General features: G+C 49.0%; 1 protein-coding gene across 2 annotated transcripts in view; it reads left to right on the top strand.

The window, feature by feature from the left end:
• The window catches only part of LOC144754139 (uncharacterized), a 586,760-nt gene that overhangs the window by 533,949 nt on the left and 26,618 nt on the right, over positions 1-26,193 (top strand). The gene's annotated exons all lie outside the window — the stretch shown is intronic.

The following is a 26,193-nucleotide window of genomic DNA, read 5'->3' as shown; positions in this document are numbered from 1 at the left end:
GCTGTCCCCTCAGACCATGCAGCTAGCTGTCTCTTATAATTTCATTTGTATGCTGTCCATCTTACATCATCATGTCCTCTCGTTCTGCTTGGTGCTTTGCCCATTTCAGCTCACATCCAGCCTGTTGCCACTCGGGCTGTGTTTATGCATGCTGGTGGTTTGCCCTTTAAAAACGGAATTAACTTTAATACTTGATGGAAATAACCTCCAAAAATGGTCTTATTTTTGTGCATTAGCAACACCAACACCAGCTGCCACAACAGCAGTAACAACCGAAGCAACAACAGCCACCACTACAGCTGACACTACAGCAGCTACAACAGCTGGTACAACTGCAGCAACAACAGCCATCACTACAGCTGCAACTACAGAACCAACAACAGTAGCTACCACTGCAGCCACAACAGCAATAACAACAATAGCCACAACTGCAGCCACAACGGCAGCAACAACAGATACAACGACAGCCCCAACAACAGGTGAAACTACAGCTGCCACTACAGCAGCAACAACGGCTGCTACAACAGCAGCAACAACGGCTGGTACAACAGCAGCAACAACGGCTGCTACAACAGCAGCAACAACGGCTGATACAACAGCAACAACTGCTGTCACTACAGCAGCTACAACAGCTGGTACAACTGCAGCAACAACAGCCATCACTACAGCTGCCACTACAGAACCAACAACAGTAGCTACCACTGCAGCCACAACAGCAATAACAACAATAGCCACAACTGCAGCCACAACAGCAGCAACAACAGATACAACAACTGCCCCAACAACAGGTGAAACTACAGCTGCCACTACTGCAGCAACAACGGCTGCTACAACAGCAGCAACAACGGCTGGTACAACAGCAGCAACAACGGCTGCTACAACAGCAGCAACAACGGCTGATACAACAGCAACAACTGCTGTCACTACAGCAGCTACAACAGCTGGTACAACTGCAGCAACAACAGCCATCACTACAGCTGCCACTACAGAACCAACAACAGTAGCTACCACTGCAGCCACAACAGCAATAACAACAATAGCCACAACTGCAGCCACAACAGCAGCAACAACAGATACAACAACTGCCCCAACAACAGGTGAAACTACAGCTGCCACTACAGCAGCAACAACGGCTGCTACAACAGCAGCAACAACGGCTGCTACAACAGCAGCAACATCGGCTGATACAACAGCAACAACCGCTGTCACTACAGCAGCTACAACAGCTGGTACAACTGCAGCAACAACAGCCATCACTACAGCTGCCACTATAGAACCAACAACAGTAGCTACCACTGCAGCCACAACAGCAATAACAACAATAGCCACAACTGCAGCCACAACAGCAGCAACAACAGATACAACAACAGCCCCAACAACAGGTGAAACTACAGCTGCCACAACAGCAGCAACAACAGCTGCTACAACAGCAGCAACAACCACTGGTACAACAGCAGCAACAACGGCTGATACAACAGCAACAACTGCTGTCACTACAGCAGCTACAACAGCTGGTATAACTGCAGCAACAACAGTCATCACTACAGCTGCCACTACAGAACCAACAACAGTAGCTACCACTGCAGCCACAACAGCAATAACAACAATAGCCACAACTGCAGCCACAACAGCAGCAACAACAGATACAACAACAGCCCCAACAACAGGTGAAACTACAGCTGCCACTACAGCAGTAACAACGGCTGCTACAACATCAGCAACAATGACTGCTACAACAGCATCAGAAATGGCTGATACAACAGCAACAACTGCTGTCACTACAGCAGCTACAACAGCTGGTACAACTGCAGCAACAACAGCCATCACTACAGCTGCCACTACAGAACCAACAACAGTAGCTACCACTGCAGCCACAACAGCAGCCACAACAGCAGCAACAACAGATACAACAACAGCCCCAACAACAGGTGAAACTACAGCTGCCACTACAGCAGCAACAACGGCTGCTACAACAGCAGCAACAACGGCTGCTACAACAGCAACAACTGCTGTCACTACAGCAGCTACAACAGCTGGTACAACTGCAGCAACAACAGCCATCACTACAGCTGCCACTACAGAACCAAAAACAGTAGCTACCACTGCAGCCACAACAGCAATAACAACAATAACCACAACTGCAGCCACAACAGCAGCAACAACAGATACAACAACAGCCCCAACCACAGGTGAAACTACAGCTGCCACTACAGCAGCAACAACGGCTGCTACAACAGCAGCAACAATGGCTGCTACAACAGCAAAAACTGCTGCCATTACAGCAACTTCAATGGCTGGTACAACTGCAGCAACAACAGCCATCAGTACAGCTGCCGCTACAGAACCAACAACAGTAGCTACCACTGCAGCCACAACAGCAATAACAACAATAGCCACAACTGCAGCCACAACAGCAGCAACAACAGCGCCGACAACAGGTGAAACTACAGCTGACACTACAGCAGCAACAACGGCTGCTACAACAGCAGCAACAACTGCTGCTACAACAGCAGCAACAACGTCTGATACAACAGCAACAACTGCTGTCACTACAGCAGCTACAACAGCTGGTACAACTGTAGCAACAACAGCCATCACTACAGCTGCCACTACAGAACCAAAAACAGTAGCTACCACTGCAGCCACAACAGCAATAACAACAATAACCACAACTGCAGCCACAACAGCAGCAACAACAGATACAACAACAGCCCCAACCACAGGTGAAACTACAGCTGCCACTACAGCAGCGACAACGGCTGCTACAACAGCAGCAACAACGGCTGCTACAACAGCAGCAACAACTGCTGATACAACAGCAACAACTGCTGTAACTACAGCAGCTACAACAGCTGGTACAACTGTAGCAATAACAGCCATCACTACAGCTGCCACTAGAGAACCAACAACAGTAGCTACCACTGCAGCCACAACAGCAATAACAACAATAGCAACAACTGCAGCCACAACAGCAGCAACAACATATACAACAACAGCCCCAACAACAGGTGAAACTACAGTTGCCACAACAGCAGCAACAACAGCTGCTACAACAGCAGAAACAACCACTGGTACAACAGCAGCAACAACGGCTACTACAACAGCAACAACTGCTGTCACTACAGCAGCTACAACAGCTGGTACAACTGCAGCAACAACAGCCATCACTACAGCTGCCACTACAGAACCAACAACAGCAGCTACCACTGCAGCCACAACAGCAATAACAACAATAGCCACAACTGCAGCCACAACAGCAGCAACAACAGATACAACAACAGCCCCAACAACAGGTGAAACTACAGCTGACACTACAGCAGCAACAACGCCTGCTACAACAGCAGAATCAACCACTGGAACAACAGCAGCAACAACGGCTACTACAACAGCAACAACTGCTGTCACTACAGCAGCTACAACAGCTGGTACAACTGCAGCAACAACAGCCATCACTACAGCTGGCACTGCAGAACCAACAACAGCAGCTACCACTGCAGTCACAACAGCAATAACAACAATAGCAACAACTGCAGCCACAACAGCAGCAACAACAGATACAACAACAGCCCCAACAACTGGTGAAACTACAGCTGCCACAACAGCAGCAACAACAGCTGCTACAACAGCAGAAACAACCACTGGAACAACAGCAGCAACAACGGCTACTACAACAGCAACAACTGCTGTCACTGCAGCTACAACAGCGGGTACAACTGCAGCAACAACAGCCATCACTACAGCTGCCACTACAGAACCAACAACAGCAGCTACCACTGCAGCCACAACAGCAATAACAACAATAGCCACAACTGCAGCCACAACAGCAGCAACAACAGATACAACAACAGCCCTAACAACAGGTGAAACTACAGCTGCCACTACAGCAGCAACAACGACTGCTACAACAGCAGCAACAACGGCTGCTACAACAGCAGCAACATCGGCTGATACAACAGCAACAACCGCTGTCACTACAGCAGCTACAACAGCTGGTACAACTGCAGCAACAACAGCCATCACTACAGCTGCCACTATAGAACCATCAACAGTAGCTACCACTGCAGCCACAACAGCAATAACAACAATAGCCACAACTGCAGCCACAACAGCAGCAACAACAGATACAACAACAGCCCCAACAACAGGTGAAACTACAGCTGCCACAACAGCAGCAACAACAGCTGCTACAACAGCAGCAACAACCACTGGTACAACAGCAGCAACAACGGCTGATACAACAGCAACAACTGCTGTCACTACAGCAGCTACAACAGCTGGTATAACTGCAGCAACAACAGTCATCACTACAGCTGCCACTACAGAACCAACAACAGTAGCTACCACTGCAGCCACAACAGCAATAACAACAATAGCCACAACTGCAGCCACAACAGCAGCAACAACAGATACAACAACAGCCCCAACAACAGGTGAAACTACAGCTGCCACTACAGCAGTAACAACGGCTGCTACAACATCAGCAACAATGACTGCTACAACAGCATCAGAAATGGCTGATACAACAGCAACAACTGCTGTCACTACAGCAGCTACAACAGCTGGTACAACTGCAGCAACAACAGCCATCACTACAGCTGCCACTACAGAACCAACAACAGTAGCTACCACTGCAGCCACAACAGCAGCCACAACAGCAGCAACAACAGATACAACAACAGCCCCAACAACAGGTGAAACTACAGCTGCCACTACAGCAGCAACAACGGCTGCTACAACAGCAGCAACAACGGCTGCTACAACAGCAACAACTGCTGTCACTACAGCAGCTACAACAGCTGGTACAACTGCAGCAACAACAGCCATCACTACAGCTGCCACTACAGAACCAAAAACAGTAGCTACCACTGCAGCCACAACAGCAATAACAACAATAACCACAACTGCAGCCACAACAGCAGCAACAACAGATACAACAACAGCCCCAACCACAGGTGAAACTACAGCTGCCACTACAGCAGCAACAACGGCTGCTACAACAGCAGCAACAATGGCTGCTACAACAGCAAAAACTGCTGCCATTACAGCAACTACAATGGCTGGTACAACTGCAGCAACAACAGCCATCAGTACAGCTGCCACTACAGAACCAACAACAGTAGCTACCACTGCAGCCACAACAGCAATAACAACAATAGCAACAACTGCAGCCACAACAGCAGCAACAACAGATACAACAACAGCCCCAACCACAGGTGAAACTACAGCTGCCACTACAGCAGCAACAACGGCTGCTACAACAGCAGCAACAATGGCTGCTACAACAGCAAAAACTGCTGCCATTACAGCAACTACAATGGCTGGTACAACTGCAGCCACAACAGCCATCAGTACAGCTGCCACTACAGAAGCAACAACAGTAGCTACCACTGCAGCCACAACAGCAATAACAACAATAGCCACAACTGCAGCCACAGCAGCAGCAACAACAGATACAACAACAGCCCTAACAACAGGTGAAACTACAGCTGCCACTACAGCAGCAACAACGGCTGCTACAACAGCAGCAACAACGGCTGCTACAACAGCAGCAACATCGGCTGATACAACAGCAACAACCGCTGTCACTACAGCAGCTACAACAGCTGGTACAACTGCAGCAACAACAGCCATCACTACAGCTGCCACTATAGAACCAACAACAGTAGCTACCACTGCAGCCACAACAGCAATAACAACAATAGCCACAACTGCAGCATCAACAGATATAACAACAGGTGAAACTACAGCTGCCACTACAGCAGCAACAACAGCTGCTACAACAGCAGCAACAACGGCTGCTACAACAGCAGCAACAACGGCTGATACAACAGCAACAACTGCTGTCACTACAGCAGCTACAACAGCTGGTACAACTGCAGCAACAACAGCCATCACTACAGCTGCCACTACAGAACCGACAACAGTAGCTACCACTGCAGCCACAACAGCAATAACAACAATAGCCACAACTGCAGCCACAACAGCAGCAACAACAGATACAACAACAGCCCCAACAACAGGTGAAACTACAGCTGCCACTACAGCAGCAACAACGGCTGCTACAACAGCAGCAACAATGGCTGCTACAACAGCAAAAACTGCTGCCATTACAGCAACTACAATGGCTGGTACAACTGCAGCAACAACAGCCATCAGTACAGCTGCCGCTACAGAAGCAACAACAGTAGCTACTACTGCAGCCACAACAGCAATAACAACAATAGCCACAACTGCAGCCACAACAGCAGCAACAACAGCGCCGACAACAGGTGAAACTACAGCTGACACTACAGCAGCAACAACGGCTGCTACAACAGCAGCAACAACTGCTGCTACAACAGCAGCAACAACGTCTGATACAACAGCAACAACTGCTGTCACTACAGCAGCTACAACAGCTGGTACAACTGTAGCAATAACAGCCATCACTACAGCTGCCACTAGAGAACCAACAACAGTAGCTACCACTGCAGCCACAACAGCAATAACAACAATAGCAACAACTGCAGCCACAACAGCAGCAACAACATATACAACAACAGCCCCAACAACAGGTGAAACTACATTTGCCACAACAGCAGCAACAACAGCTGCTACAACAGCAGAAACAACCACTGGTACAACAGCAGCAACAACGGCTACTACAACAGCAACAACTGCTGTCACTACAGCAGCTACAACAGCTGGTACAACTGCAGCAACAACAGCCATCACTACAGCTGCCACTACAGAACCAACAACAGCAGCTACCACTGCAGCCACAACAGCAATAACAACAATAGCCACAACTGCAGCCACAACAGCAGCAACAACAGATACAACAACAGCCCCAACAACAGGTGAAACTACAGCTGACACTACAGCAGCAACAACGCCTGCTACAACAGCAGAATCAACCACTGGAACAACAGCAGCAACAACGGCTACTACAACAGCAACAACTGCTGTCACTACAGCAGCTACAACAGCTGGTACAACTGCAGCAACAACAGCCATCACTACAGCTGGCACTGCAGAACCAACAACAGCAGCTACCACTGCAGTCACAACAGCAATAACAACAATAGCAACAACTGCAGCCACAACAGCAGCAACAACAGATACAACAACAGCCCCAACAACTGGTGAAACTACAGCTGCCACAACAGCAGCAACAACAGCTGCTACAACAGCAGAAACAACCACTGGAACAACAGCAGCAACAACGGCTACTACAACAGCAACAACTGCTGTCACTGCAGCTACAACAGCGGGTACAACTGCAGCAACAACAGCCATCACTACAGCTGCCACTACAGAACCAACAACAGCAGCTACCACTGCAGCCACAACAGCAATAACAACAATAGCCACAACTGCAGCCACAACAGCAGCAACAACAGATACAACAACAGCCCTAACAACAGGTGAAACTACAGCTGCCACTACAGCAGCAACAACGACTGCTACAACAGCAGCAACAACGGCTGCTACAACAGCAGCAACATCGGCTGATACAACAGCAACAACCGCTGTCACTACAGCAGCTACAACAGCTGGTACAACTGCAGCAACAACAGCCATCACTACAGCTGCCACTATAGAACCAACAACAGTAGCTACCACTGCAGCCACAACAGCAATAACAACAATAGCCACAACTGCAGCCACAACAGCAGCAACAACAGATACAACAACAGCCCCAACAACAGGTGAAACTACAGCTGCCACAACAGCAGCAACAACAGCTGCTACAACAGCAGCAACAACCACTGGTACAACAGCAGCAACAACGGCTGATACAACAGCAACAACTGCTGTCACTACAGCAGCTACAACAGCTGGTATAACTGCAGCAACAACAGTCATCACTACAGCTGCCACTACAGAACCAACAACAGTAGCTACCACTGCAGCCACAACAGCAATAACAACAATAGCCACAACTGCAGCCACAACAGCAGCAACAACAGATACAACAACAGCCCCAACAACAGGTGAAACTACAGCTGCCACTACAGCAGTAACAACGGCTGCTACAACATCAGCAACAATGACTGCTACAACAGCATCAGAAATGGCTGATACAACAGCAACAACTGCTGTCACTACAGCAGCTACAACAGCTGGTACAACTGCAGCAACAACAGCCATCACTACAGCTGCCACTACAGAACCAACAACAGTAGCTACCACTGCAGCCACAACAGCAGCCACAACAGCAGCAACAACAGATACAAAAACAGCCCCAACAACAGGTAAAACTACAGCTGCCACTACAGCAGCAACAACGGCTGCTACAACAGCAGCAACAACGGCTGCTACAACAGCAACAACTGCTGTCACTACAGCAGCTACAACAGCTGGTACAACTGCAGCAACAACAGCCATCACTACAGCTGCCACTACAGAACCAAAAACAGTAGCTACCACTGCAGCCACAACAGCAATAACAACAATAACCACAACTGCAGCCACAACAGCAGCAACAACAGATACAACAACAGCCCCAACCACAGGTGAAACTACAGCTGCCACTACAGCAGCAACAACGGCTGCTACAACAGCAGCAACAATGGCTGCTACAACAGCAAAAACTGCTGCCATTACAGCAACTACAATGGCTGGTACAACTGCAGCAACAACAGCCATCAGTACAGCTGCCACTACAGAACCAACAACAGTAGCTACCACTGCAGCCACAACAGCAATAACAACAATAGCAACAACTGCAGCCACAACAGCAGCAACAACAGATACAACAACAGCCCCAACAACAGGTAAAACTACAGCTGCCACAACAGCAGCAACAACAGCTGCTGCAACAGCAGAAACAACCACTGGTACAACAGCAGCAACAATGGCTACTACAACAGCAACAACTGCTGTCACTACAGCAGCTACAACAGCTGGTACAACTGCAGCAACAACAGCCATCACTACAGCTGCCACTACAGAACCAACAACAGCAGCTACCACTGCAACCACAACAGCAATAACAACTATAGCCAGAACTGCAGCCAAAACAGCAGCAAAAACAGATACAACAACAGCCCCAACAACAGTTGAAACTACAGCTGCCACTACAGTAGCAACAACGGCTGCTACAACAGCAGCAACAACGGCTGCTACAACAGCAGCAACAATGGCTGCTACAACAGCAAAAACTGCTGCCATTACTGCAGCTACAATGGCTGGTACAACTGCAGCAACAACAGCCATCACTACAGCTGCCACTACAGAACCAACAACAGTAGCTACCACTGCAGCCACAACAGCAATAACAACAATAGCCACAACTGCAGCCACAACAGCAGCAACAACGGATACAACAACAGCCCCGATCAATGGTGAAACTACAGCTGCCACTACAGCAGCAACAACGGCTGCTACAACAGCAGCAACAATGGCTGCTACAACAGTAAAAACTACTACCATTACAGCAGCTACAATGGCTGGTACAACTGCAGCAACAACAGCCATCACTACAGCTGCCACTACAGAACCAACAACAGTAGCTACCACTGCAGCCACAACAGCAATAACAACAATGGCCACAACTGCAGCCACAACAGCAGCAACAACAGATACAACAACAGCCCCAACAACAGGTGAAACTACAGCTGCCACTACAGCAGCAACAACGGCTGCTACAACAGCAGCAACAACGGCTGCTACAACAGCAGCAACAACTGCTGATACAACAGCAACAACTGCTGTCACTACAGTAGCTACAACTGCAGCAACAACAGCCATCACTACAGCTGCCACTACAGAACCAACAACAGTAGCTACCACTGCAGCCACAACATCAATAACAACAATAGCCACAACTGCAGCCACAACAGCAGCAACAACAGATACAACAACAGCCCCAACAACTGGTGAAACTACAGCTGCCACAACAGCAGCAACAACAGCAGAAACAACCACTGGAACAACCACTGGAACAACAGCAGCAACACCGGCTACTACAACAGCAACAACTGCTGTCACTACAGCAGCTACAACAGCTGGTACAACTGCAGCAACAACAGCCATCACTACAGCTGCCACTACAGAACCAACAACAGCAGCTACCACTGCAGCCACAACAGCAATAACAACAATAGCCACAACTGCAGCCACAACAGCAGCAACAACAGATACAACAACAGCCCTTACAACAGGTGAAACTACAGCTGCCACTACAGCAGCAACAACGGCTGCTACAACAGCAGCAACAACGGCTGCTACAACAGCAGCAACATCGGCTGATACAACAGCAACAACAGCTGTCACTACAGCTGGTACAACTGCAGCAACAACAGCCATCACTACAGCTGCCACTGCAGAACCAACAACAGTAGCTACCACTGCAGCCACAACAGCAATACCAACAATAGCCACAACTGCAGCCACAACAGCAGCAACAACAGATACAACAACAGCCCCAACAACAGGTGAAACTACAGCTGCCACAACAGCAGCAACAACAGCTGCTACAACAGCAGCAACAACCACTGGTACAACAGCAGCAACAACGGCTGATACAACAGCAACAACTGCGGTCACTACAGCAGCTACAACAGCTGGTACAACTGCAGCAACAACAGCCATCACTACAGCTTCCACTACAAAACCAACAACAGTAGCTACCACTGCAGCCACAACAGCAATAACAACAATAGCCACAACTGCAGCCACAATAGCAGCAACAACAGATACAACAACAGCCCCAACAACAGGTGAAACTACAGCTGCCACTACAGCAGCAACAACGGCTGCTAGAACAGCAGCAACAATGACTGCTACAACAGCATCAGCAATGGCTGATACAACAGCAACAACTGCTGTCACTACAGCAGCTACAACAGCTGGTACAACTGCAGCAACAACAGCCATCACTACAGCTGCCACTACAGAACCAACAACAGTAGCTACCACTGCAGCCACAACAGCAGCCACAACAGCAGCAACAACAGATACAACAACAGCCCCAACAACAGGTGAAACTACAGCTGCCACTACAGCAGCAACAACGGCTGCTACAACAGCAGCAACAACGGCTGCTACAACAGCAGCAACAACGGCTGATGCAACAGCAACAACTGCTGTCACTACAGCAGCTACAACAGCTGGTACAACTGCAGCAACAACAGCCATCACTACAGCTTCCACTACAGAACCAAAAACAGTAGCTACCACTGCAGCCACAACAGCAATAACAACAATAACCATAACTGCGGCCACAACAGCAGCAACAACAGATACAACAACAGCCCCAACCACAGGTGAAACTACAGCTGCCACTACAGCAGCAACAACGGCTGCTACAACAGCAGCAACATCGGCTGATACAACAGCAACAACCGCTGTCACTACAGCAGCTGCAACAGCTGGTACAACTGCAGCAACAACAGCCATCACTACAGCTGCCACTACAGAACCAACAACGGTAGCTACCACTGCAGCCACAACAGCAATAACAACAATAGCCACAACTGCAGCCACAACAGCAGCAACAACAGATACAACAACAGCCCCAACAACAGGTGAAACTACAGCTGCCACTACAGCAGCAACAACGGCTGCTACAACAGCAACAACAACGGCTGCTACAACAGCAGCAACAACTGCTGATACAACAGCAACAACTGCTGTCACTACAGCAGCTACAACAGCTGGTACAACTGCAGCAACAACAGCCATCACTACAGCTGCCACTACAGAACCAACAACAGTAGCTACCACTGCAGCCACAACAGCAATAACAACAATAGCCACAACTGCAGCCACAACAGCAGCAACAACAGATACAACAACAGCCCCAACAACAGGTGAAACTACAGCTGCCACTACAGCAGGAACAACGGCTGCTACAACAGCAGCAACAATGGCTGCTACAACAGCAAAAACTGCTGCCATTACAGCAACTACAATGGCTGGTACAACTGCAGCAACAAGAGCCATCAGTACAGCTGCCACTACAGTACCAACAACAGTAGCTACCACTGCAGCCACAACAGCAATAACAACAATAGCCACAACTGCAGCCACAACAGCAGCAACAACAGATATAACAACAGGTGAAACTACAGCTGCCACTACAGCAGCAACAACGGCTGCTACAAAAGCAGCAACAATGGCTGCTACAACAGCAGCAACAACGGCTGATACAACAGCAACAACTGCTGTCACTACAGCAGCTACAACAGCTGGTACAACTGTAGCAATAACAGCCATCACTACAGCTGCCACTAGAGAACCAACAACAGTAGCTACCACTACAGCCACAACAGCAATAACAACAACAGATACAACAACAGCCCCAACAACTGGTGAAACTACAGCTGCCACAACAGCAGCAACAACAGCTGCTACAACAGCAGAAACAACCACTGGAACAAAATCAGCAACAACGGCTACTACAACAGCAACAACTGCTGTCACTACAGCAGCTACAACAGCTGGTACAACTGCAGCAACAACAGCCATCACTACAGCTGCCACTGCAGAACCAACAACAGCAGCTACCACTGCAGCCACAACAGCAATAACAACAATAGCAACAACTGCAGCCACAACAGCAGCAACAACAGATACAACAACAGCCCCAACAACTGGTGAAACTACAGCTGCCGCAACAGCAGCAACAACAGCTGCTACAACAGCAGAAACAACCACTGGAACAACAGCAGCAACAACGGCTACTACAACAGCAACAACTGCTGTCACTACAGCAGCTACAACAGCTGGTACAACTGCAGCAACAACAGCCATCACTACAGCTGCCACTACAGAACCAACAACAGCAGCTACCACTGCAGCCACAACAGCAATAACAACAATAGCCACAACTGCAGCCACAACAGCAGCAACAACAGATACAACAACAGCCCTAACAACAGGTGAAACTACAGCTGCCACTACAGCAGCAACAATGGCTGCTACAACAGCAGCAACAACGGCTGCTACAACAGCAGCAACATCGGCTGATACAACAGCAACAACCGCTGTCACTACAGCAGCTATAACAGCTGGTACAACTGCAGCAACAACAGCCATCACTACAGCTGCCACTACAGAACCAACAACAGTAGCTACCACTGCAGCCACAACAGCAATAACAACAATAGCCACAACTGCAGCCACAACAGCAGCAACAACAGATGCAACAACAGCCCCAACAACAGGTGAAACTACAGCTGCCACAACAGCAGCAACAACAGCTGCTACAACAGAAGCAACAACCACTGGTACAACAGCAGCAACAACGGCTGATACAACAGCAACAACTGCTGTCACTACAGCAGCTACAACAGCTGGTACAACTGCAGCAACAACAGTCATCACTACAGCTGCCACTACAGAACCAACAACAGTAGCTACCACTGCAGCCACAACAGCAGCCACAACAGCAGCAACAACAGATACAACAACAGCCCCAACAACAGGTGAAACTACAGCTGCCACTACAGCAGCAACAACGTCTGCTACAACAGCAGCAACAACTGCTGATACAACAGCAACAACTGCTGTCACTACAGCAGCTACAACAGCTGGTACAACTGCAGCAACAACAGCCATCACTACAGCTGCCACTACAGAACCAAAAACAGTAGCTACCACTGCAGCCACAACAGCAATAACAACAATAACCACAACTGCAGCCACAACAGCAGCAACAACAGATACAACAACAGCCCCAACCACAGGTGAAACTACAGCTGCCACTACAGAAGCAACAACGGCTGCTACAACAGCAACAACAATGGCTGCTACAACAGCAAAAACTGCTGCCATTACAGCAACTACAATGGCTGGTACAACTGCAGCAACAACAGCCATCAGTACAGCTGTCACTACAGAACCAACAACAGTAGCTACCACTGCAGCCACAACAGCAATAACAACAATAGCCACAACTGCAGCCACAACAGCAGCAACAACAGATACAACAACAGCCCCAACAACAGGTGAAACTACAGCTGCCACAACAGCAGCAACAACAGCTGCTACAACAGCAGAAACAACCACTGGTACAACAGCAGCAACAACGGCTACTACAACAGCAACAACTGCTGTCACTACAGCAGCTACACCAGCTGGTACAACTGCAGCAACAACAGCCATCACTACAGCTGCCACTACAGAACCAACAAAAGTAGCTACCGCTGCAACCACAATAGCAATAACAACTATAGCCACAACTGCAGCCACAACAGCAGCAACAACAGATACAACAACAGCCCCAACAACAGGTGAAACTACAGCTGCCACTACAGTAGCAACAACGGCTGCTACAACAGCAGCAACAACGGCTGCTACAACAGCAGCAACAATGGCTGCTACAACAGCAAAAACTGCTGCCATTACTGCAGCTACAATGGCTGGTACAACTGCAGCAACAACAGCCATCACTACAGCTGCCACTACAGAACCAACAACAGTAGCTACCACTGCAGCCACAACAGCAATAACAACAATAGCCACAACTGCAGCCACAACAGCAGCAACAACGGATACAACAACAGCCCCGATCACAGGTGAAACTACAGCTGCCACTACAGCAGCAACAACGGCTGCTACAACAGCAGCAACAATGGCTGCTACAACAGTAAAAACTACTACCATTACAGCAGCTACAATGGCTGGTACAACTGCAGCAACAACAGCCATCACTACAGCTGCCACTACAGAACCAACAACAGTAGCTACCACTGCAGCCACAACAGCAATAACAACAATAGCCACAACTGCAGCCACAACAGCAGAAACAACAGATACAACAACAGCCCCAACAACAGGTGAAACTACAGCTGCCACTACAGCAGCAACAACGGCTGCTACAACAGCTTCAACAACGGCTGCTACAACAGCAGCAACAACTGCTGATACAACAGCAACAACTGCTGTCACTACAGCAGCTACAACAGCTGGTACAACTGCAGCAACAACAGCCATCACTACAGCTGCCACTACAGAACCAACAACAGTAGCTACAACTGCAGCCACAACATCAATAACAACAATAGCCACAACTGCAGCCACAACAGCAGCAACAATAGATACAACAACAGCCCCAACAACTGGTGAAACTACAACTGCCACAACAGCAGCAACAACAGCTGCTACAACAGCAGAAACAACCACTGGAACAACAGCAGCAACACCGGCTACTACAACAGCAACAACTGCTGTCACTACAGCAGCTACAACAGCTGGTACAACTGCAGCAACAACAGCCATCACTACAGCTGCCACTACAGAACCAACAACAGCAGCTACCACTGCAGCCACAACAGCAATAACAACAATAGCCACAACTGCAGCCGCCACAACAGCAGCAACACCAGATACAACAACAGCCCTAACAACAGGTGAAACTACAGCTGCCACTACAGCAGCAACAACGGCTGCTACAACAGCAGCAACAACGGCTGCTACAACAGCAGCAACATCGGCTGATACAACAGCAACAACCGCTGTCACTACAGCAGCTACAACAGCTGGTACAACTGCAGCAACAACAGCCATCACTACAGCTGCCACTACAGAACCAACAACAGTAGCTACCACTGCAGTCACAACAGCAATACCAACAATAGCCACAACTGCAGCCACAACAGCAGCAACAACAGATACAACAACAGCCCCAACAACAGGTGAAACTACAGCTGCCACAACAGCAGCAACAACAGCTGCTACAACAGCAGCAACAACCACTGGTACAACAGCAGCAACAACAGCTGATACAACAGCAACAACTGCTGTCACTACAGCAGCTGGTACAACTGCAGCAACAACAGCCATCACTACAGCTTCCACTACAGAACCAACAACAGTAGCTACCAATGCAGCCACAACAGCAATAACAACAATAGCCACAACTTCAGCCACAACAGCAGCAACAACAGATACAACAACAGCCCCAACAACAGGTAAAACTACAGCTGCCACTACAGCAGCAACAACGGCTGCTACAACAGCAGCAACAATGACTGCTACAATAGCATCAGCAATGGCTGATACAACAGCAACAACTGCTGTCACTACAGCAGCTACAACAGCTGGTACAACTGCAGCAACAACTGCCATCACTACAGCTGCCACTACAGAACCAACAACAGTAGCTACCACTGCAGCCACAACAGCAGCCACAACAGCAGCAACAACAGATACAACAACAGCCCCAACAACAGGTGAAACTACAGCTGCCACTACAGCAGCAACAACGGCTGCTACAACAGCAGCAACAACGGCTGATACAACAGCAACAACTGCTGTCACTACAGCAGCTACAACAGCTGGTACAACTGCAGCAACAACAGCCATCACTACAGCTGCCACTGCAGAACCAAAAACAGTAGCTACCACTGCAGCCACAACAGCAATAACAACAATAACCACAACTGCAGCCACAACAGCAGCAACAACAGATACAACAACAGCCCCAACCACAGGTGAAACTACAGCTGCCACTACAGCAGCAACAACGGCTGCTACAACAGCAGCAACATCGGCTGATACAACAGCAACAACCGCTGTCACTACAGCAGCTACAACAGCTGGTACAACTGCAGCAACAACAGCCATCACTACAGCTGCCACTACAGAACCAACAACAGTAGCTACCACTGCAACCACAACAGCAATAACAACTATAGCCACAACTGCAGCCACAACAGCAGCAACAACAGATACAACAACAGCCCCAACAACAGGTGAAACTACAGCTGCCACTACAGTAGCAACAACGGCTGCTACAACAGCAGCAACAACGGCTGCTACAACAGCAGCAACAATGGCTGCTACAACAGCAAAAACTGCTGCCATTACTGCAGCTACAATGGCTGGTACAACTGCAGCAACAACAGCCATCACTACAGCTGCCACTACAGAACCAACAACAGTATCTACCACTGCAGCCACAACAGCAATAACAACAATAGCCACAACTGCAGCCACAACAGCAGCAACAACGGATACAACAACAGCCCCGATCACAGGTGAAACTACAGCTGCCACTACAGCAACAACAACGGCTGCTACAACAGTAAAAACTACTACCATTACAGCAGCTACAATGGCTGGTACAACTGCAGCAACAACAGCCATCACTACAGCTGCCACTACAGAACCAACAACAGTAGCTACCACTGCAGCCACAACAGCAATAACAACAATAGCCACAACTGCAGCCACAACAGCAGCAACAACAGATACAACAACAGCCCCAACAACAGGTGAAACTACAGCTGCCACTACAGCAGCGACAACGGCTGCTACAACAGCAGCAACAACGGCTGCTACAACAGCAGCAACAACTGCTGATACAACAGCAACAACTGCTGTAACTACAGCAGCTACAACAGCTGGTACAACTGCAGCAACAACAGCCATCACTACAGCTGCCACTACAGAACCAACAACAGTAGCTACCACTGCAGCCACAACATCAATAACAACAATAGCCACAACTGCAGCCACAACAGATACAACAACAGCCCCAACAACTGGTGAAACTACAGCTGCCACAACAGCAGCAACAACAGCTGCTACAACAGCAGAAACAACCACTGGAAAAACAGCAGCAACACCGGCTACTACAACAGCAACAACTGCTGTCACTACAGCAGCTACAACAGCTGGTACAACTGCAGCAACAACAGCCATCACTACAGCTGCCACTACAGAACCAACAACAGCAGCTACCACTGCAGCCACAACAGCAATAACAACAATAGCCACAACTGCAGCCACAACAGCAGCAACAACAGATACAACAACAGCCCCAACAACAGGTGAAACTACAGCTGCCACTACAGTAGCAACAACGGCTGCTACAACAGCAGCAACAACGGCTGCTACAACAGCAGCAACAATGGCTGCTACAACAGCAAAGACTGCTGCCATTACTGCAGCTACAATGGCTGGTACAACTGCAGCAACAACAGCCATCACTACAGCTGCCACTACAGAACCAACAACAGTAGCTACCACTGCAGCCACAACAGCAATAACAACAATAGCCACAACTGCAGCCACAACAGCAGCAACAACGGATACAACAACAGCCCCGATCACAGGTGAAACTACAGCTGCCACTACAGCAGCAACAACGGCTGCTACAACAGCAGCAACAACGGCTGCTACAACAGCAGCAACAACTGCTGATACAACAGCAACAACTGCTGTCACTACAGCAGCTACAACAGCTGGTACAACTGCAGCAACAACAGCCATCACTACAGCTGCCACTACAGAACCAACAACAGTAGCTACCACTGCAGCCACAACAGCAATAACAACAATAGCCACAACTGCAGCCACAACAGCAGCAACAACAGCCCCCACAACAGGTGAAACTACAGCTGCCACTACAGCAGCAACAACGGCTGCTACAACAGCAGCAACAACGGCTGCTACAACAGCAGCAACAACTGCTGATACAACATCAACAACTGCAGTCACTACAGCAGCTACAACAGCTGGTACAACTGCAGCAACAACAGCCATCACTACAGCTGCCACTACAGAACCAACAACAGTAGCTACCACTGCAGCCACAACAGCAATACCAACAATAGCCACAACTGCAGCCACAACAGCAGCAACAACAGATACAACAACAGCCCCAACAACAGGTGAAACTACAGCTGCCACAACAGCAGCAACAACAGCTGCTACAACAGCAGTAAGAACCACTGGTACAACAGCAGCAACAACAGCTGATACAACAGCAACAACTGCTGTCACTACAGCAGCTGGTACAACTGCAGCAACAACAGCCATCACTACAGCTGCCACTACAGAACCAACAACAGTAGCTACCACTGCAGCCACAACAGCAATAACAACAATAGCCACAACTGCAGCCACAACAGCAGCAGCAACAGATACAACAACAGCCCCAACAACAGGTGAAACTACAGCTGCCACTACAGCAGCAACAACGGCTGCTACAACAGCAGCAACAATGACTGCTACAATAGCATCAGCAATGGCTGATACAACAGCAACAACTGCTGTCACTACAGCAGCTACAACAGCTGGTACAACTGCAGCAACAACTGCCATCACTACAGCTGCCACTACAGAACCAACAACAGTAGCTACCACTGCAGCCACAACAGCAGCCACAACAGCAGCAACAACAGATACAACAACAGCCCCAACAACAGGTGAAACTACAGCTGCCACCACAGCAGCAACAACGGCTGCTACAACAGCAGCAACAACGGCTGATACAACAGCAACAACTGCTGTCACTACAGCAGCTACAACAGCTGGTACAACTGCAGCAACAACAGCCATCACTACAGCTGCCACTGCAGAACCAAAAACAGTAGCTACCACTGCAGCCACAACAGCAATAACAACAATAACCACAACTGCAGCCACAACAGCAGCAACAACAGATACAACAACAGCCCCAACCACAGGTGAAACTACAGCTGCCACTACAGCAGCAACAACGGCTGCTACAACAGCAGCAACATCGGCTGATACAACAGCAACAACCGCTGTCACTACAGCAGCTACAACAGCTGGTACAACTGCAGCAACAACAGCCATCACTACAGCTGCCACTACAGAACCAACAACAGTAGCTACCACTGCAACCACAACAGCAATAACAACTATAGCCACAACTGCAGCCACAACAGCAGCAACAACAGATACAACAACAGCCCCAACAACAGGTGAAACTACAGCTGCCACTACAGTAGCAACAACGGCTGCTACAACAGCAGCAACAACGGCTGCTACAACAGCAGCAACAATGGCTGCTACAACAGCAAAAACTGCTGCCATTACTGCAGCTACAATGGCTGGTACAACTGCAGCAACAACAGCCATCACTACAGCTGCCACTACAGAACCAACAACAGTATCTACCACTGCAGCCACAACAGCAATAACAACAATAGCCACAACTGCAGCCACAACAGCAGCAACAACGGATACGACAACAGCCCCGATCACAGGTGAAACTACAGCTGCCACTACAGCAGCAACAACGGCTGCTACAACAGTAAAAACTACTACCATTACAGCAGCTACAATGGCTGGTACAACTGCAGCAACAACAGCCATCACTACAGCTGCCACTACAGAACCAACAACAGTAGCTACCTCTGCAGCCACAACAGCAATAACAACAATAGCCACAACTGCAGCCACAACAGCAGCAACAACAGATACAACAACAGCCCCAACAACAGGTGAAACTACAGCTGCCACTACAGCAGCGACAACGGCTGCTACAACAGCAGCAACAACGGCTGCTACAACAGCAGCAACAACTGCTGATACAACAGCAACAACTGCTGTAACTACAGCAGCTACAACAGCTGGTACAACTGCAGCAACAACAGCCATCACTACAGCTGCCACTACAGAACCAACAACAGTAGCTACCACTGCAGCCACAACATCAATAACAACAATAGCCACAACTGCAGCCACAACAGATACAACAACAGCCCCAACAACTGGTGAAACTACAGCTGCCACAACAGCAGCAACAACAGCTGCTACAACAGCAGAAACAACCACTGGAAAAACAGCAGCAACACCGGCAACTACAACAGCAACAACTGCTGTCACTACAGCAGCTACAACAGCTGGTACAACTGCAGCAACAACAGCCATCACTACAGCTGCCACTACAGAACCAACAACAGCAGCTACCACTGCAGCCACAACAGCAATAACAACAATAGCCACAACTGCAGCCACAACAGCAGCAACAACAGATACAACAACAGCCCCAACAACAGGTGAAACTACAGCTGCCACTACAGTAGCAACAACGGCTGCTACAACAGCAGCAACAACGGCTGCTACAACAGCAGCAACAATGGCTGCTACAACAGCAAAGACTGCTGCCATTACTGCAGCTACAATGGCTGGTACAACTGCAGCAACAACAGCCATCACTACAGCTGCCACTACAGAACCAACAACAGTAGCTACCACTGCAGCCACAACAGCAATAACAACAATAGCCACAACTGCAGCCACAATAGCAGTAACAACGGATACAACAACAGCCCCGATCACAGGTGAAACTACAGCTGCCACTACAGCAGCAACAACGGCTGCTACAACAGCAGCAACAACGGCTGCTACAACAGCAGCAACAACTGCTGATACAACAGCAACAACTGCTGTCACTACAGCAGCTACAACAGCTGGTACAACTGCAGCAACAACAGCCATCACTACAGCTGCCACTACAGAACCAACAACAGTAGCTACCACTGCAGCCACAACAGCAATAACAACAATAGCCACAACTGCAGCCACAACAGCAGCAACAACAGATACAACAACAGCCCCCACAACAGGTGAAACTACAGCTGCCACTACAGCAGCAACAACGGCTGCTACAACAGCAGCAACAACGGCTGCTACAACAGCAGCAACAACTGCTGATACAACAGCAACAACTGCTGTCACTACAGCAGCTACAACAGCTGGTACAACTGCAGCAACAACAGCCATCACTACAGCTGCCACTACAGAACCAACAACAGTAGCTACCACTGCAGCCACAACATCAATAACAACAATAGCCACAACTGCAGCCACAACAGCAGCAACAACAGATACAACAACAGCCCCAACAACTGGTGAAACTACAGCTGCCACAACAGCAGCAACAACAGCTGCTACAACAGCAGAAACAACCACTGGAAAAACAGCAGCAACACCGGCTACTACAACAGCAACAACTGCTGTCACTACAGCAGCTACAACAGCTGGTACAACTGCAGCAACAACAGCCATCACTACAGCTGCCACTACAGAACCAACAACAGCAGCTACCACTGCAGCCACAACAGCAATAACAACAATAGCCACAACTGCAGCCACAACAGCATCAACAACAGCCCTAACAACAGGTGAAACTACAGCTGCCACTACAGCAGCAACAACGGCTGCTACAACAGCAGCAACAACGGCTGCTACAACAGCAGCAACATCGGCTGATACAACAGCAACAACCGCTGTCACTACAGCAGCTACAACAGCTGGTACAACTGCAGCAACAACAGCCATCACTACAGCTGCCACTACAGAACCAACAACAGTAGCTACCACTGCAGCCACAACAGCAATACCAACAATAGCCACAACTGCAGCCACAACAGCAGCAACAACAGATACAACAACAGTCCCAACAACAGGTGAAACTACAGCTGCCACAACAGCAGCAACAACAGCTGCTACAACAGCAGCAACAACCACTGGTACAACAGCAGCAGCAACGGCTGATACAACAGCAACAACTGCTGTCACTACAGCAGCTACAACAGCTGGTACAACTGCAGCAACAACAGCCATCACTACAGCTTCCACTACAGAACCAACAACAGTAGCTACCACTGCAGCCATAACAGCAATAACAACAATAGCCACAACTGCAGCCACAAAAGCAGCAACAACAGATACAACAACAGCCCCAACAACAGGTGAAACTACCGCTGCCACTACAGCAGCAACAACGGCTGCTACAACAGCAGCAACAATGACTGCTAAAACAGCATCAGCAATGGCTGATACAACAGCAACAACTGCTGTCACTACAGCAGCTACAACAGCTGGTACAACTGCAGCAACAACAGCCATCACTACAGCTGCCACTACAGAACCAACAACAGTAGCTACCACTGCAGCCACAACAGCAGCAACAACAGATACAACAACAGCCCCAACAACAGGTGAAACTACAGCTGCCACTACAGCAGCAACAACGGCTGCTACAACAGCAGCAACAACGGCTGCTACAACAGCAGCAACAACGGCTGATACAACAGCAACAACTGCTGTCACTACAGCAGCTACAACAGCTGGTACAACTGCAGCAACAACAGCCATCACTACAGCTGCCACTACAGAACCAAAAACAGTAGCTACCACTGCAGCCACAACAGCAATAACAACAATAACCACAACTGCAGCCACAACAGCAGCAACAACAGATACAACAACGGCCCCAACCACAGGTGAAACTACAGCTGCCACTACAGCAGCAACAACGGCTGCTACAACAGCAGCAACATCGGCTGATACAACAGCAACAACCGCTGTCACTACAGCAGCTACAACAGCTGGTACAACTGCAGCAACAACAGCCATCACTACAGCTGCCACTACAGAACCAACAACAGTAGCTACCACTGCAACCACAACAGCAATAACAACTATAGCCACAACTGCAGCCACAACAGCAGCAACAACAGATACAACAACAGCCCCAACAACAGGTGAAACTACAGCTGCCACTACAGTAGCAACAACGGCTGCTACAACAGCAGCAACAACGGCTGCTACAACAACAGCAACAATGGCTGCTACAACAGCAAAGACTGCTGCCATTACTGCAGCTACAATGGCTGGTACAACTGCAGCAACAACAGCCATCACTACAGCTGCCACTACAGAACCAACAACAGTAGCTACCACAGCAGCCACAACAGCAATAACAACAATAGCCACAACTGCAGCCACAACAGCAGCAACAACGGATACAACAACAGCCCCGATCACAGGTGACACTACAGCTGCCACTACAGCAGCAACAACGGCTGCTACAACAGCAGCAACAATGGCTGCTACAACAGTAAAAACTACTACCATTACAGCAGCTACAATGGCTGGTACAACTGCAGCAACAACAGCCATCACTACAGCTGCCACTACAGAACCAACAACAGTAGCTACCACTGCAGCCACAACAGCAATAACAACAATAGCCACAACTGCAGCCACAACAGCAGCAACAACAGATACAACAACAGTCCCAACAACAGGTGAAACTACAGCTGCCACAACAGCAGCAACAACAGCTGCTACAACAGCAGCAACAACCACTGGTACAACAGCAGCAACATCGGCTGATACAACAGCAACAACCGCTGTCACTACAGCAGCTACAACAGCTGGTACAACTGCAGCAACAACAGCCATCACTACAGCTGCCACTACAGAACCAACAACAGTAGCTACCACTGCAGCCACAACAGCAATACCAACAATAGCCACAACTGCAGCCACAACAGCAGCAACAACAGATACAACAACAGTCCCAACAACAGGTGAAACTACAGCTGCCACAACAGCAGCAACAACAGCTGCTACAACAGCAGCAACAACCACTGGTACAACAGCAGCAACAACGGCTGATACAACAGCAACAACTGCTGTCACTACAGCAGCTACAACAGCTGGTACAACTGCAGCAACAACAGCCATCACTACAGCTTCCACTACAGAACCAACAACAGTAGCTACCACTGCAGCCATAACAGCAATAACAACAATAGCCACAACTGCAGCCACAAAAGCAGCAACAACAGATACAACAACAGCCCCAACAACAGGTGAAACTACCGCTGCCACTACAGCAGCAACAACGGCTGCTACAACAGCAGCAACAATGACTGCTAAAACAGCATCAGCAATGGCTGATACAACAGCAACAACTGCTGTCACTACAGCAGCTACAACAGCTGGTACAACTGCAGCAACAACAGCCATCACTACAGCTGCCACTACAGAACCAACAACAGTAGCTACCACTGCAGCCACAACAGCAGCAACAACAGATACAACAACAGCCCCAACAACAGGTGAAACTACAGCTGCCACTACAGCAGCAACAACGGCTGCTACAACAGCAGCAACAACGGCTGCTACAACAGCAGCAACAACGGCTGATACAACAGCAACAACTGCTGTCACTACAGCAGCTACAACAGCTGGTACAACTGCAGCAACAACAGCCATCACTACAGCTGCCACTACAGAACCAAAAACAGTAGCTACCACTGCAGCCACAACAGCAATAACAACAATAACCACAACTGCAGCCACAACAGCAGCAACAACAGATACAACAACGGCCCCAACCACAGGTGAAACTACAGCTGCCACTACAGCAGCAACAACGGCTGCTACAACAGCAGCAACATCGGCTGATACAACAGCAACAACCGCTGTCACTACAGCAGCTACAACAGCTGGTACAACTGCAGCAACAACAGCCATCACTACAGCTGCCACTACAGAACCAACAACAGTAGCTACCACTGCAACCACAACAGCAATAACAACTATAGCCACAACTGCAGCCACAACAGCAGCAACAACAGATACAACAACAGCCCCAACAACAGGTGAAACTACAGCTGCCACTACAGTAGCAACAACGGCTGCTACAACAACAGCAACAATGGCTGCTACAACAGCAAAGACTGCTGCCATTACTGCAGCTACAATGGCTGGTACAACTGCAGCAACAACAGCCATCACTACAGCTGCCACTACAGAACCAACAACAGTAGCTACCACTGCAGCCACAACAGCAATAACAACAATAGCCACAACTGCAGCCACAACAGCAGCAACAACGGATACAACAACAGCCCCGATCACAGGTGACACTACAGCTGCCACTACAGCAGCAACAACGGCTGCTACAACAGCAGCAACAATGGCTGCTACAACAGTAAAAACTACTACCATTACAGCAGCTACAATGGATGGTACAACTGCAGCAACAACAGCCATCACTACAGCTGCCACTACAGAACCAACAACAGTAGCTACCACTGCAGCCAGAACAGCAATAACAACAATAGCCACAACTGCAGCCACAACAGCAGCAACAACAGATACAACAACAGCCCCCACAACAGGTGAAACTACAGCCGCCACTACAGCAGCAACAACGGCTGCTACAACAGCAGCAACAACGGCTGCTACAACAGCAGCAACAACTGCTGATACAACAACTGCTGTCACTACAGCAGCTACAACAGCTGGTACAACTGCAGCAACAACAGCCATCACTACAGCTGCCACTACAGAACCAACAACAGTAGCTACCACTGCAGCCACAACATCAATAACAACAATAGCCACAACTGCAGCCACAACAGCAGCAACAACAGATACAACAACAGCCCCAACAACTGGTGAAACTACAGCTGCCACAACAGCAGCAACAACAGCTGCTACAACAGCAGCAACAACGGCTGCTACAACAGCAGCAACATCGGCTGATACAACAGCAACAACCGCTGTCACTACAGCAGCTACAACAGCTGGTACAACTGCAGCAACAACAGCCATCACTACAGCTGCCACTACAGAACCAACAACAGTAGCTACCACTGCAGCCACAACAGCAATACCAACAATAGCCACAACTGCAGC

The sequence above is a fragment of the Lissotriton helveticus genome, chromosome 5_1 (assembly GCF_964261635.1).
Source record: "Lissotriton helveticus chromosome 5_1, aLisHel1.1, whole genome shotgun sequence".
Classification (NCBI taxonomy): Eukaryota; Metazoa; Chordata; class Amphibia; order Caudata; family Salamandridae; genus Lissotriton; species Lissotriton helveticus.
The sequence above is the reverse complement of the archived record's forward strand: the minus strand, read 5'-3'. Positions and strand labels throughout refer to the sequence as shown.